General features: G+C 37.7%; 1 long non-coding RNA gene across 2 annotated transcripts in view; it reads left to right on the top strand.

Moving 5' to 3' along the window:
- Positions 1–484: 484 nt before the first annotated feature.
- The window catches only part of LOC149132065 (uncharacterized), a 90,894-nt gene continuing 75,915 nt past the window's right edge, over positions 485–15,463 (top strand). Inside the window, exons 1-3 of one of the 2 annotated variants that reach the window (XR_016245032.1) lie at positions 485–663; positions 11,210–11,609; positions 11,935–13,468. This is a non-coding gene — a long non-coding RNA (uncharacterized LOC149132065). Of the gene's footprint in view, positions 664–11,209; positions 11,610–11,934; positions 13,469–15,463 lie in introns of those variants that run through there. The other variant, XR_016245031.1, reaches the window with a different exon arrangement.

Here is a 15,463-nt window from a genome sequence, read left to right as displayed (position 1 = left end):
CGATGGTGATGACTGTGCTGATGATGGTGGTGGTGGTGGTGGTGGTGGTAATTGTGATGGTGATGATATTGTTAGTGGGGGTGTGGGTGAAGGCGGTAGTGGCGGTGGTGATGGTGGCAATGGTGGTGGAGTGATGGTCGTAGTGGTAGCACAACTGATAACAATATAACAGTGATTACCTGTTAACTCGCTGTTTAACAGCGGGTTAACTGCAAACTGTTTAAAGTTAGGCCATAACGACACATTAAATTTTTCGGATGATGTCACTAAAGAAATACTAAATACATCTGGAAGCAAAGTCTGTGATGGAAATATCAGGATTAATCTATTTACTTCATATAGTCTGTCCTGGACAAAATTATACAATTTAACGATGGTTAAAATCGTTGTTATTTGTTTGACGGAGAAGTATTACATCAGAAACTGTAATGCAACAATGATAAACGGAATGAAAATAACGAACTTCTCTTTTTTGTTTATATTTTCAGATTAACAGGCAAAGCATAGATGACGTCACACATCACGTGGCAAGGTACCATTTGGTCTTCTTTCTTTTTGCTTCAAGAAGGACCTTGAAAAATACTTCCTGATTGTTGTGTTCAAATTCTTGGATGCTGGCGGCGTGAAACCACTTCACTGTCTGAGGGCACATTGTATACATACGTACGTACATACATACATGCATACATACACACACGCATACATATGTACATATATGCATACGTATACACATATACAAGCATGCACGCGAATACGCATACATATACATACATGCATACACACATACAAACATATACGTATACATGCATACATATATACAGACATGCAAGCATGCACAAACACACACAATATTAAAATCATTTCCACTACTATACATGTTGTTGGCATCCTTTTGTCTCGGGAGACAATGGAGTTGCGCATAAACTAAACCAGTCTGGTTTTTACATTTCATGTCCTCTCCAGCATTGCGCAGGCCAGGGCTAGATGTAAGAAAATCCTGGGTAGCCCAATCGTCAGGATTCCTCTCTCGACCTTGCTGACGTAGTCCAAAGGAGTGCAGAGCATTACGTTTGGCACCAGCTTGGTTGCAGGAGATGCCGGAAGAGTGTCGAGCCGAACACTAAACCGCCTAAGGGGCTCCGCTCCAGATTTCTTTGAAGGTTGTCTCCTTACCGTAACCCTGGATAGGGGCCCATACCGGCTACTGTCAGCCGGAGCCAGCTGAGCCCGGGACTCGTGTCAGGCAGGGTCGTCACTCCCTGAAGTAGTGAAGAAAATCGCTACCCTCTACCTAACTATACATACACATATACATTTTACATATGAACACCCATATAAGCTCGCACACAAGCTCACAAATACACGTATATAACCTGTTCTAACACACAAAGCCATGAAATTATTATTTCATATATACAAACATACAGAAGCATATATTTATACAACCTAAATTTACTTTCAAAAGTATGAATATATTTTGCTGTGTGTGAGCATGCGTATGTGAGTCTCAAATACATCTATGTATCTACATAAATATACACACACACTCATCTCTATAGATTTAAATTATTTATCAGAGACAAAGACACATCCACACATATTTGTAAACACGCACATTATATATATATATATATATATATATATATATATATATATATATATATATTATAGAACAATCGCACACACTCAAATATAGTTAAATGCATATCCACACATAAATATCTCGACAAGATATATGTATTTGATCTACAAAACATTTGAGCCAGGAGGAGATAACCTCGGTGTAATCTGTAAAATATCCGTAGAAGGTCAGCAATTAATCTTTTATTCGTGTCGATCGATATAAAAGTGAGCGGTCCGATATTTCTCTCTTATTAGACACTGAACTGACCAAAGGTGGTCTTAATGTCTTAATCTTACACAACAGTAACTCGAGACGGTCTATCTACATAAAAAAAATGGGCGCCTGTGTGTGTGTGTGGTGGAGTGTAAATAGGTGCAGGCGTGGCTGGGGGGAGGGGGTAAGAACTTGCTTCCTAAATATATGATTCCGGGTTCAGTCCCACTGAGTGACTCTTTAGGAAAGGGCCTTCTGTTATCGCATCGAGCCGACCAAAGCTTTGTGAGTGGAAATGGTAGACGGAAACTTAAACATAAAATAATAATAATAATAATAATCCTTTCTAGTGGAGGCACAAGGCCTCGAATTTGAGGGTAGGGGATTCGTCGATTATATCGACCCCAGTGTTTCCCTGGTACTTAATTTATCGACCCCGAAATGATGAACATATATATAAATATATGCATTTATAGATATATATTATAGGCGCAGGAGTGACTGTGTGGTAAGTAGCTGGCTTACCAGCAACATGGTTCCGGGTTCAGTCCCACTACGTGGAACCTTGGGCAAGTGTTTTCTACTATAGCCTCACAAGGCCGATCAAAGCCTTGTGAGTGGATTTGGTAGACGGAAACTTAAAGAAACCTGTCGTATATATATATGTCTATATATGTTTGTGTACGTGTCTGTGTGTCTGTGTTTGTCCTCCCAACATCGCGTGACAACCGATGCTGTTGTGTATACGCCCCGTAACTTAGCGGTTTGGCAAAAAGAGACCGATGGAATAAGTACTAGGCTTATAAAGAATAACTCCTGAAGTCGATTTGCTCGACTAAGGGCGGAGCTCCAGCATGGCCGCAGTCAAATGACTGAAACAAATGAATTTTTAAGAAATACATGGTTATATATTCATATATATATATATATATACATATATATATTTATATATATATATATATACATATATATATATTCATATATATATACATTTATATATTCATATATATACATATATATATATTCATATACATATACATGAATAAACACACACATACATATATATATATATATATATATATATATATATATATATATATATATATATATATATATATATATATATATGTATATATATATATAATCACCCAAATGTGAATCTATTAATATACACACACATATACACAGGAATCCTAACACATAATCTCACCATTAAATATCGTTTGAGTGAATCTATTAGATCCACCACCAAAAATTAGATCGCGAAATATAATTATCAAAGACCGATTTCGGATTCACCAAACACGTCCCTCCACACACACACACGCACACAAACACATGCGCGCGCAGATACACTCAAGTGTATGCACACACACACACACACACACACACACACACACACACACACATTCACGTTTACATACATACAATTACATATATAAATGAATTAGTCATGCTCTATGAATTTTTATAGGAAGATTTTTTAACAAAAACCCACAAGCAACAGCTCCCACCACCAATCCCACCAACCCCATCACCAACCTATAAACACATTTACAAACAGCGCCATTATTTCGTCTCTTTTTTCTTATTTAGAAATGTATATTATTCTGTTCTGGATCGGTAGAGACGACGGTCTTCAACTCTCACTTGCAGAGTCTGCCATTGAAATAACAATTATTAAACAAGAAAACATCTTAATTAAACAAACAAAACTAAACTATTATTATTCATTATATTTTCCGCATATATATTATTAATAATTCTCATATATATATTATCACGTTTTTTATAGTGTATATTTTCTTTTTGCTTCCCATGATTCTTCGTGTGTACGCCTATGTATATATATAATATATTTATATTATATAATATATTTCTATATGTATATATATATATATATATATAATATTTATATTATATTATATTATATATATATTTATATATATATTATAATATATTTATTATATATAATACATATTTATGTGTGTGTATATGCAAACACATACGCATTCACACACATATATACTTATAAATCTGCGCCTCTGCGCGTGTATGAATGCATATATATAAGCAAGTGCGGCTGTGTGTCTGTGTATAGCCTATTCATTTAGATCACAAGTGAAATAAACCCCTCATATTCTTTATATATATCTATGCACACACATACACACACATAAACACACGCAAAGACATACACATGTACGGATGTGTATAAAAAAAATTGGTTAACGACTTGAAAGTGGTCATTGTTTTTTTTTCATGGAGCAAAAAAAAAACTGAAGCTATGCGAACTTACACAGGGGAGATAATTTGTATGGGTTACTAATTCCTTTAAATTTGATTTTCTTGTTTTGTTTTTCTGCTTTTTTTTTGTTGTATTGCAAACTGGTTGCAATGTGGAGACCATGCGTTATATGATACACATTCATAATTTTTTTTCGCCACTACCAAAGAGATATTTGGTATTTAGAACTACATTTCTCAGAACATGTGAAACAAGGTTTTAAGCTACAAGTCTGAAAACATTGACGAAAATGCTTTGGACTGGCAAAAGCTTTATGGGGGACACGAGCGTAGCTAGGTGAGGCGGTATGGGTGGTCCGCCCAGAGAGACACTTTTGCGTACTGTGGTCGATCTAATCGACTGGCCCCCTCCCCAAAAATTTCGGGCCTTGTGCCTAGAGTAGAAAAGAATGTGTTTTTTGTGGGGTCCGGGGGCGGAGACGGAAGGGCCGTCCCGGGCGGCACACACTCTAACTACACACACACACACCAAACGTAGGAAAACAGGATTTACCTGGCCAAAACGTGTGTTGGTGATGTTGAAATCTTGAAGGACAGTCCTCAGAACAGGTGGCGCAAGCATCGTGCGCCTTATGGATATTTATGGTCAGACCAAAGTGCTTGTATGCCTCCTTTTAGCTGGCAATTGGTTGTTCCGCTTGATTATCGTTTAGTGACGCTTTGTCGCCTTCAGTCTGCTAATCGGTTTTCTGTTTCAAGCCGGCCAGGTCATCTGAGTTGTTTCTCGATGGATTATAACGTCCACTATAGAATCGCAGACCGTCTCCATTCCTGTATATGTATTGATTGTTCGTGGGGTAGAGTTGCCAAATATTAGAAGTTAGGTGTTGGAGCAAATACTCAAACTTATTCCAATCCATTCATGGTTGGAAAAAAATCTTCGGAGTGCTTGTCAGAAATTGGTCAAGGCAGGTAAAATACGTCACAAAGTGAAAATAATTTGCGTTTTGAGGTGATTAAAACGAAATTTTCACAACATAATACACACACACACACACACACACACACACACACACACACACACACACACACACACACACACACACACGCATATATATATATATATATATATATATATATATATATGTTGTGCATTCAGCAGCAGAAACTCGGAAGTAGTAATTGCCCAAACGAGGGGTAATCCTCTAGCTAGCTACTCCGTCGGGCCAAAGATACCTTAATCAAATGAAGTTTACATTGTCGTCAAGAGATCCCCTGTTAATACGCAGGAAATTTTACATGTGTGTGTGTGTGTATTACGTTGTAAGAAAATCGTTTCAATCACTTCAAAGCACAAATTATTTTCACTTGCATATATTTTGTGCACTCAGCAACAGACAGTCTCAAAGTCATTTGCTTAGTAAGTACAACATCTATCTATCTATCTATCTATCTATCTATCTATCTATCTATCTATCTATCTATCCGTCTGTTTGTCTGTCTGTCTGTACACACACACACACACATCTCATTTGTTTATGTTCAAGGGAGATCATTTCTCAGTGCTTACGAGTATCATTGGCTGTGAATATGTCTGTGTGTGTGTGTTTGTGTGTGTGTGTGTGTGTGTGTGTGTGTGTGTGTGTGTGTGTGTGTGTGTGTGTGTGTGTTTGTGTACCTTTGTGTATATATGTATGCGTCTGCTTATGTCTCGGTGCTGATGTGTATCTGTGCGTCATTTACATGACCTCAATTGCAGCAACGGAAAAAAAAAAGATATGAAATTTATTTCTTTTCGTTATCTCAATAAGAAATGATTTCACCCGAGTACAGCTACAGTTAGCAGGTGCACCTGCAGGTGTATATAGCACGTGCACTTGGCCAAAGGATTGATTATCGATTAAGTAAGCAGCCGTAACTTAGTTTTCCTGATAACAAAAATCTATGATAAATATTTCACTCTAGAAGCACTACGAATTTCTAGGACAAGACAACGAGGAAGTTATGACTCCCTAGAAACAATAATCAAATCATATCTTACGGCATTAAGGACACATTGCAGGGGGCTCCTGTTGCAGTTGTACTTTTAGGCCATATCAACTCTGACCCTATTATCTGACCCTATTCTAGCGTTCCAACAGTGATCACCCAACCTAAATTTTTTCTTCATTTAAGATTACGTTATATGTCTAACTTCCGTTTTTTAAAAAGAGAATAGAGAATATTTTAAGGGCGCCTTGAGTGTTAATTCTAACACATCACGTGATGAAGGAGACCCTCCTAACATATAGATAGACACATATACATAAATATACATATACACACAAGCATATATGTGTGTGTATACATATATAAATGTATATATAGGCTATGTATATATATATATGTATATACAAATGTATATTTATATATATAAAAAGAATATATATATATATATATATATATATATATATATATATATATATATATATTCAAAAATGTATTCCTTGTCGTAATGTGTGTGTGTGTGTGTGCGTGTGTGTATGTGTGTGTGTGTGTGCGTGTGTGTATGAATGTAAATACGCATATATATGTAAATATGCATGTACAAACATGCAAACTATGAAATTCTACATAATCACTCACTCTTCAATATGAATATGCAGAGACGAAAATGCCTAGCAATCTCCTATAACATGGACGGACTCGACTTAAGCAATTTAGAACAACAAATACACGATATCTACCACAAAATATCGATCCCCAGAGCCACCTATCGGTTGTTAATTTCGTTGATAAAACACTAAATCTAACCAGGAGGAAACGTTTTCATTATAGAAAACTGAATCAAAGACTTGATCCTTCCCTTCTGTATTGGTACTCCGTCGGTTATGACAACGAGTGTTCCAGTTGATCCGATCAACGGAACAGCCTGCTCGTGAAATTAACGCGCAAGTGGCTGAGTACTCCACAGACACGCGTAACCTTAAAGTAGTTCACTGAAAGATTCAGCGTGACACAGAATGTGGCAAGGCTGGCCCTCTGAATTACAGGTACTACTCATTTATACCAGCTGAGTGGACTGGAGGAACGTGAAATAAAATGTCTTTCTCAAAGGTACAACACACCGCCGGGAATTGAACTCACGGTCTTCCGATCGTGAGCCGAATACCCTAACTATTAAACCACGCGCCTTTTACTCTCTTCTATAATTATTTACTTCACAAGTAACATATGTCAGAGAGTCTTTATAAAATCATTCGATAGGTAAATATTACCTGAAGCAGCACTAATCGATATAGAAGTACTATGAGTAAGCTGTTTTAAAAAGAAACCAGAAAACATGCCAAAGGTATACAAGCGAACGATAAATCATACAAAAATAAAAAAAAGAAATATCACCTGGTTAAAGGCCCCTTAGCCTAAGCATTCCAACACTAAACTCATTCCTTTTTTGACTATGGATGCTATTTCAATATATATAGAAGTCAGAGTTTGCTACAGCCATGCAAAGTGACCGAAACACGCCGTTTAAGGTAAAGCAATCGCGTATTTTAATACTCGTAACCTACATCTGTAAATATAAAGCTGTCAGTAATAAAGTGTCACCTTTAGCGTAAATGAATCCCAGATATATCCACTGTAAACAGCAGAAATATATATGATTATATAATAAAGAAATGAGGTCGTGTCATTGCAGATAAGGGAAGCGAGTTATTTTTTAATAGGTTGGTTGGAAAGTCAAATATAGTTGAGCATCCTATGATATAACAGCAATGAAATTCGCAGTCAATGTACAACAATGTCAGAACCAAGTGAACGCAAAGCAAATTAGCTCGCGGAAAGCAATTAAAGCCAACAGACAACAGACATCTTGTATAAAATGCAAAGCCGTCACAGGTTATATACAACACAGCTTTGGCGAGTTCAGTGATGAAAATCAGTTATGAAGTCACTTCCTGTTATGGTTTCTTCAATGACAATGATAATGTTGGTCAAGGTTACCGTGGTCTTTTCCGTAGGTTTTTCTTTCCACGGCTAAACCTAAACTGCCCCCCCCTTTTTACACGAGAATATTGCTGTGATACACGATCCCTATTGATCGCTTTTTTTTCTCGACCCCTTTTGATCGACCACCCCTTTTTTTCTCCTTCCCCCTCTCAAAAAGAAAAGTTCTACATTGTACTTGTCCCCTCTGTGTAAAGCCCTGTTTGGCTAATAAAAGAACTGTATCTATCTATCTATCTATCTATCTATCTATCTGTCTGTCTGTCTGTCTGTCTGTCTGTCTGTCTGTCTGTCTGTCTGTCTGTCTGTCTTTCTCCGTTCCAACCTACCTACAAACGTGCCTCTGCTTATCTTTCATTGTCCGTCTCTCGCTACACTTTCTGTTTTCTCATTACGTCGGTTGGTCGGTCCGTCAGTCTCTATGTTACTTCTCTCTCCCTCTCTTTCCCCCCCACCCTCTCTGCCTTCCCCTCTCCTCCTCCCTCTCACTCTCTCGCAGTGTATCGTTCATTCGACATCATCATTCTAATATAGATGATTCCTCAATCTAAGTCTTCAGCTGGTTGTCGTTTTGTCGTTTCTCTCCCAAAGACGACAACAACAGCACTACCACAAGCACTAGCACCGCCACCACCACCACCACCACCTGAACCACCGCCAATACCAGCACCACCTCCCACCGCCACCATCAATAGCAGACGGTCAGACAACTCCTAAAATCGGCTCCGGAATCTGTAGACTCAAATAAACAATTCTTTCAACATTGTTTAAAATTTTGGTTCCGATGAAGAAGCGAGAAGAGTGCGAAGATGGTACCATGTGACCGGAAATAAATGTTGGTCGGGATGGGGGTACTGGCAGAGAAGCTGATGACGGCGGTGATAATGATGAAGATAATGGTGGTTATGGTGATGTTGTTAAGGATGGTTATGTCTGTTGGACTTCAGTTTGTCCTCGACCAAAACACAAACACATATACACACATACACACACACACATACACACACACACACACACAGAGTGAGAAAGAGAGAGAGAGAGAGAGAAACAGATGAAATAAGAAAAAGAGAAGAGGAAGATACTTAAAGTTATAATTTCCATGGATGACCAATTAAAACAATAACTTCAATCACGTGGTACTTCAATAGGTGACATACCCATGCAGGGTACCAGGTCATTGGTGAGCCCTAATGATGGCATGTAACTCAGTTCAGCTTGTTGCATGTTCGGGTGGTCGATGACAAAAACTGACATCACGAAGAAAGATTTTATTTTCTCATCATATGACTATGTATAAATGTGTGTATATATATATATATATATATATATATATATATATATATATATATATATATATTTGTGTGTGTGTATGCACATACACATAGAGAGGCTTGGAAACAGCTTGGTGGTGCAAGTGTAGTCAGTCAAAAATACACCATGCACACACACAAGCGCACACGCGTACGCATGCACACACACACAATGCTTTCTAAGTTTATTCCTTTGCAAGTAGAGCATTCTAGAGTTGTTTTCTCACTGTCGCATATAACCCGCTCGTTTGGATTTGTCTGTACGTCTCGGCCGGTAGCTACATATACAACCATAATTGCAGAATCTGTTTCCTCTTACGACGGTTGATGAAGCGAGTAGGCGCCGAAACATCTAAATGGTTACGTAAACCATCGTAAAGAATTTATACACCGACACGTCTTGGACGATCACATCAATGCTCTGTGCTCAAAATGTCTTTATACTATGAACTATCTATCTCTCTCTCTCTCTCTCTCTCTCTCTATATATATATATATATATATATATATATATATATATATATATATATACAGGTCTATTTATCTATCTATCTATGTAACCCTAACTATCTGTCGGTCTGTCCGTTTGTCTTTCTATCTATACCTATTTCTCTCTCTCTCTCTACTTCTGTCTGTCTCTCTCTCTCTCTCTCTCTCTCTCTCTCTCTCTCTCTCTCTCTCTCTCTCTCTCTCTCTCTCTTTATATATATATATATATTGTTTGTTCTCGACCCCATATTTCGACCCCGATTAACATACCTATCTACCTGTATATCGAGATTCATTTTCACAGTATATTTCGCTTAGACTAATATACCCACTCCACACACACGCACGCCCACACAGATACACACACGCACATAAACGCGCGCACGCGCGGAGCATAAGCGTTTAGAAGACGTTAAAGAAAGCATGTTTTTAGGTGTATCTCAGGAACCGTTTCAAACCATAACAGAACTATTTGGATTTTGATTTTCCCTTACTTAAAGGTCTTATATTTCCGCCCGGTATTAACTCAGTCTGGTCAGGAAGATCACAAGAAGTGAACCTTCCATTCATCTTTTCCGCCCATTATTCCAAGGAGAGTCACGGAACGGGGGAAGGGGTAGAGTTCGCAAATACCTTTGCCATATCAGAAGTTACTGTCATTAGACTTTCCGGCTGGATTCACTTGCATGACCAACTGATACGATCTTTTATGTCACACCTGTATCAATCATTTGATTGCGGCCAACAATTTTTAATCGAATGTATCGTTCCCTAGTGAATTATTCTATCAGTCTATTTTGCCGAACCGCTAAGTTACGGGGACGTAAGCACGCCAGCATGCACACCAGTAAACACACTGGCTGTCAAGCGGTGGTGAGAACAAACACAGACATGCGCACGTGCGCATACACATATACATATTTATATGTGTGTATATATATTATACGTATGTATATATATATATATATATATATATATATATATATATATATATATATATATATATATATATATAAATGAGAATGTATGTCTGTGTTTGTGTGTCTGTGTGAATCCCTAAAACTCCAGAACTACGCAACCAATTTCATTCAAATTTTACACATGCCTTTCTTAGGACCCCGGTTGTGTTTTAGTCAAAACAATTTTTAACTTCTTGCATAGTTCGAGCCCACAGCAACATAATGTCTCTCTGTACAAGTGCTTCTATTTCCTTAATTTATACTGCATGCAAAAGTACAGACATAGTATATACGGTACGTTATTAAACACACACACACATACACACATATACACATACATATACATACCTGACGACTTAATTTTTTTATTAACCACACAGGGTCGAAACACAGAGGGAACAACACAAGGACAGAAAAAAAACACAAAAGTGGAGGAAAAATAAAATCGAACGAAAAGAATGGTAATGATAAATCAAAAGGTGGAATGACGTCTACTCGAACCCCACACTCCAGTTAACGTCATTGAACGTTTTTAGATAAAAAAAAAAAAATTGACACGTTATTTTATTTTTGTCTCTTTCTCATTGTTGTGTGTTGCTTGTTTTATATACTTTGTGGACGACTGACATGCGTGAAGTGTGAGTTGGCCAGTGTCAATACAAAATTTTATATTCATTTCCTTTAAAACAATACATATTTACAGTTCCATTACCAGATGATAAACGATACATATTTACGGATTCATTACCACCGGATGATAATTATCGCAGAAGTTGCAAGGTAAGACATAAAATTCTTTGTCTCTCTGTAATAATTATTGTGGCATTTACCGTTAAATTAGCAGTTCCATACATGTGCTATTTCGTTCATTTGCTTATGTTTCATAAATTTACACAGCATACAAAAATACGGACATAATATATATTTACACGTTTTTATAAAAAAAAAAATTTTTTTGACGCGTGTTATTTTATTTTTGTCTCTTTCTCCTTGTGGTAAATAATTTTTCTAACTGTATTTGCTTGAAAAAACATACTTTCCTTTATATTAAGCAATTCATTATAATTACTTTTACGATGTGCCTAAATAAAAACCATCGTTATAGATCAGCATTTCTCAACCTTTTTCGCGATTTGGCTTCCCTTGGACATTGAAAAATTTATTTCGGCTCCACTGTGTTGATGAAAAATTTAATCCAGCTTCCCATGTATCTGAAATAGACCGGCCGGCCCATGACAAATCTGACAAAAGGGGGGACCCGCAGAACTACCAGCTCACGAACTGCATCTGAAAGTTGGCGCACCAATCATGCTGCTAAGGAATTTAGATGCTCCAATAATGTGCAATGGTACGCGGATGATTATCAAAAAATTGTGCTCCCGAGTTCTGTAGGCAACAATCTTGAATGAACCGGCCGCTGGCTAAGACCTACTTATAACTCCCATGTCCCTTACCCACTCCGATACGACCTACAAGTTTAAACAGATGCAATTTCCCATCAAACTCTGCTTTCCCATGACAATCAACAAGGCGCAGGGACAATCAGTGCAAGCGGTTGGTTTGAATCTGACAGAGCAAGTATTCTCACACGCACAACTGTACGTTGGCTGTCCCCATGGTCTTTCTATTTGTGCACCCGAGGGAAGGACGAAGAATGTTATCTACCAAGAGGCACTCCAGTGATAACAACGGTAACTTCAACTGCTCCAATTTCAACTCCGCAATTTTTTCATCGTCCTGTCAGCCCACGTAAATCAAGTCTTGCTTTGCTCTCCTTACTAACTCACCATGACATTCTTTTTTTTCTACCAAGATCCGTCGCCCAAAAACCACTTCATATCCACTTCTTCCTCTTTTTTATGTCTTCGTTTCTCTCTTTGCGTCGTTCTCTGACCGGGTGAAACCGGGCTTAGCTGCTAGTATATATATATATATATATATATATATATAATAATAATAATACGAATGATATGTGAGCATATGCATATATACATACATATATGTACATACCTACATCTACATGTATATATATAGATGCATATCCGGATACAGGACGTCAAAAAATGTGGACAAAAAAGGAACGGGAACATAAACAAGGCACAAAAAACGAATCTTTTTAGGGACAACAGAATGAACACATAGGAAAACAGACAAGCCACAAATGGAACTTTTACTTCATCAGCTGCCTCTATTCTAAATTAGGCGTTTCGATATACGACGGGCTTCTTTCAGTTTGCGTCTACCAAATCCACTCAAAAGGCCTCGGTCGGCCCAATACTATTGTAGGAGATACCACGCAATGAGACTGAACTACGAACCATGTAGTTGGGAAGCAAGCTTCTTGTCACACAGCTACCTCTGGATATTATCTAATCATCGCGTTCTTGGTCTACTTCTAAGTCCCCAGCTGATTCTCATCTTGAAGTATCCGTTCTGCGATTCTGTCATGATACCTTCTAATGACAGTACGATGGAGCCGTACCTCTCGATGTGGAGAATTAACAGCTTGACCAAGAGAGACAATCTGAGCTCCGAGTTACGCACCTTGTCGAGTAACGTTACTTTAGAGACCTCGTGGACGATTCCCATTTCGGCCTTTTGTATTCGCGATCGTTCTCGTTCGTTCATTACACAATATTCACGACCATAGTTAAGGATAGGTACAACAACCGAATTTAGTTGATGAATCGATAAAAATATAGGTTCTCATTCGAAGAAACTGCGCTTTGTGATTGTATGAAATTCTCGATCTGAGAAAGTAATCAAACGTGTAAAGATGTCCCTTGTTTCGTTCTTGTCGAAACAAAGACGTCTAAACTCCATCTTTGTATATTTAACAGTATAATGTCACTGCTTAACATCAAATTCTAACCAAAATTAGATTTAAATGCAAATCTTGTTGGAATTTATTGAAATGTAATATCATGGAAGATATGTCATCGCTTAATCCGATATATCCGGTCTATACAACCGAAAATAAAGTGCGAAACGCAAAACATGCATACATATATACATACATGCATACATATATACATACATGCATACATATATGTATGTGTGTCCACGCATATACATAGCTAAATTTATATGTACATGCATAGACAGAAACACAGATCTATATGAACATATATACATATGCACAAATTTATATATATACACAAAAATTTATATACACAAACAAATATATACATACTTGGATCTTATTTCTTTATATTTATTTATTCCATGTTTTCCCTCGGTTTGTGTTTTTTTTTTTGTTTTTGTTCATTTTGCGAGGATTGTTGAGGAGGGCGCTTGCTGTATGACGGTGTGTCTGTAGAATAATAGATGGCGTCTATTTAGACGTCGGTTGGAAACGGAAAAGATCTTTAGTTCGTTCTGTTATTGTGTTTATGTCATCTTAACGATTCTGTCTGCGAGAATTTATTGTGAATAGCAACAGGCTGAGGAGACATTTTCGCGTTCCTCAATATATTCTTTGGCATGGCTCGCGCGCTCTCTCGCCCCATTCTCTCTCTATCTCTCTCTCTCTGTTTCTCTCTCTCACTCTTTCTAATTCTATCTGTATCATTATCATTCTCCCTCTCTGGTGTAGATGATGGATGTACACACACACACACGCACACACATATACACACACGCACCAGAAAACCCATGGGACAACCTGCAGTATATTAATATATTATAATACATACATGCATGTATGTTCACAGGTATGTATGAGTGTATAACACGTATTAATATAAACATCTACGAACAAAAATCATAAGAAAATAAACAAAATGTCTACTAGCTATATACACACACATATATATGTATATATGAACACGTATTTAAATAAACATATACACACACATCTCGCGTCTAATCTTAAGTCGAACAGAATAGATATTATGGTCGAAGCACAGTTATGGATTTCACATGACAAGATTTAGATTTCTGAGTTCATGATTCCGAGAAACCTGACTAGGTTTCTATGAACTTATCAACCTCGGGGATACACAAAGAAACATAATAGACACATCATATATATATATATATATATATATATATATATATATATATATATATATATGTTGTTGTTGGCACTCCGTCGCTTACGACGTCGAAGGTTCCAGTTGATCCGATCAACGGAACAGCCTGCTCGTGAAATTAACGTGCAAGTGGCTGAGCACTCCACAGACACGTGTACCCTTAACGTAGTTCTCGGGGGATATTCAGCGTGACACAGAGTGTGACAAGGCTGACCCTTTGTATTACAGGCACAACAGAAACAGGAAGTAAGAGTGAGAGAAAGTTGTGGTGGAAGAGAACAGCAGGGTTCACCACCATCCCCTGGCGGAGCCTCGTGGAACTTTGGGTGTTTTCGCTCAATAAACACTCACAACGCCCGGTCTGGGAATCGAAACTGCGATCCTATGACCGCGAGTCCGCTGCCCTAACCACTGGGCCATTGCGCTTCCACACGCACGCACACACACACACACACACACACACACACACACACACACACACACACACACACACACACACATATATATATATATATATATATATATATATATATATATACACATCTTTTTGTCTTTTTGACGAACCGTCAATTTACGGGGATGTTTCGAGCTTAGTTCTTC

The sequence above is a fragment of the Octopus bimaculoides genome, chromosome 18, assembly GCF_046866305.1.
Source record: "Octopus bimaculoides isolate indiv1 chromosome 18, ASM4686630v1, whole genome shotgun sequence".
Taxonomy (NCBI): domain Eukaryota; kingdom Metazoa; phylum Mollusca; class Cephalopoda; order Octopoda; family Octopodidae; genus Octopus; species Octopus bimaculoides.
Note: the sequence above shows the minus strand (reverse complement) of the source record. Positions and strands in the feature narration are given on the sequence as shown.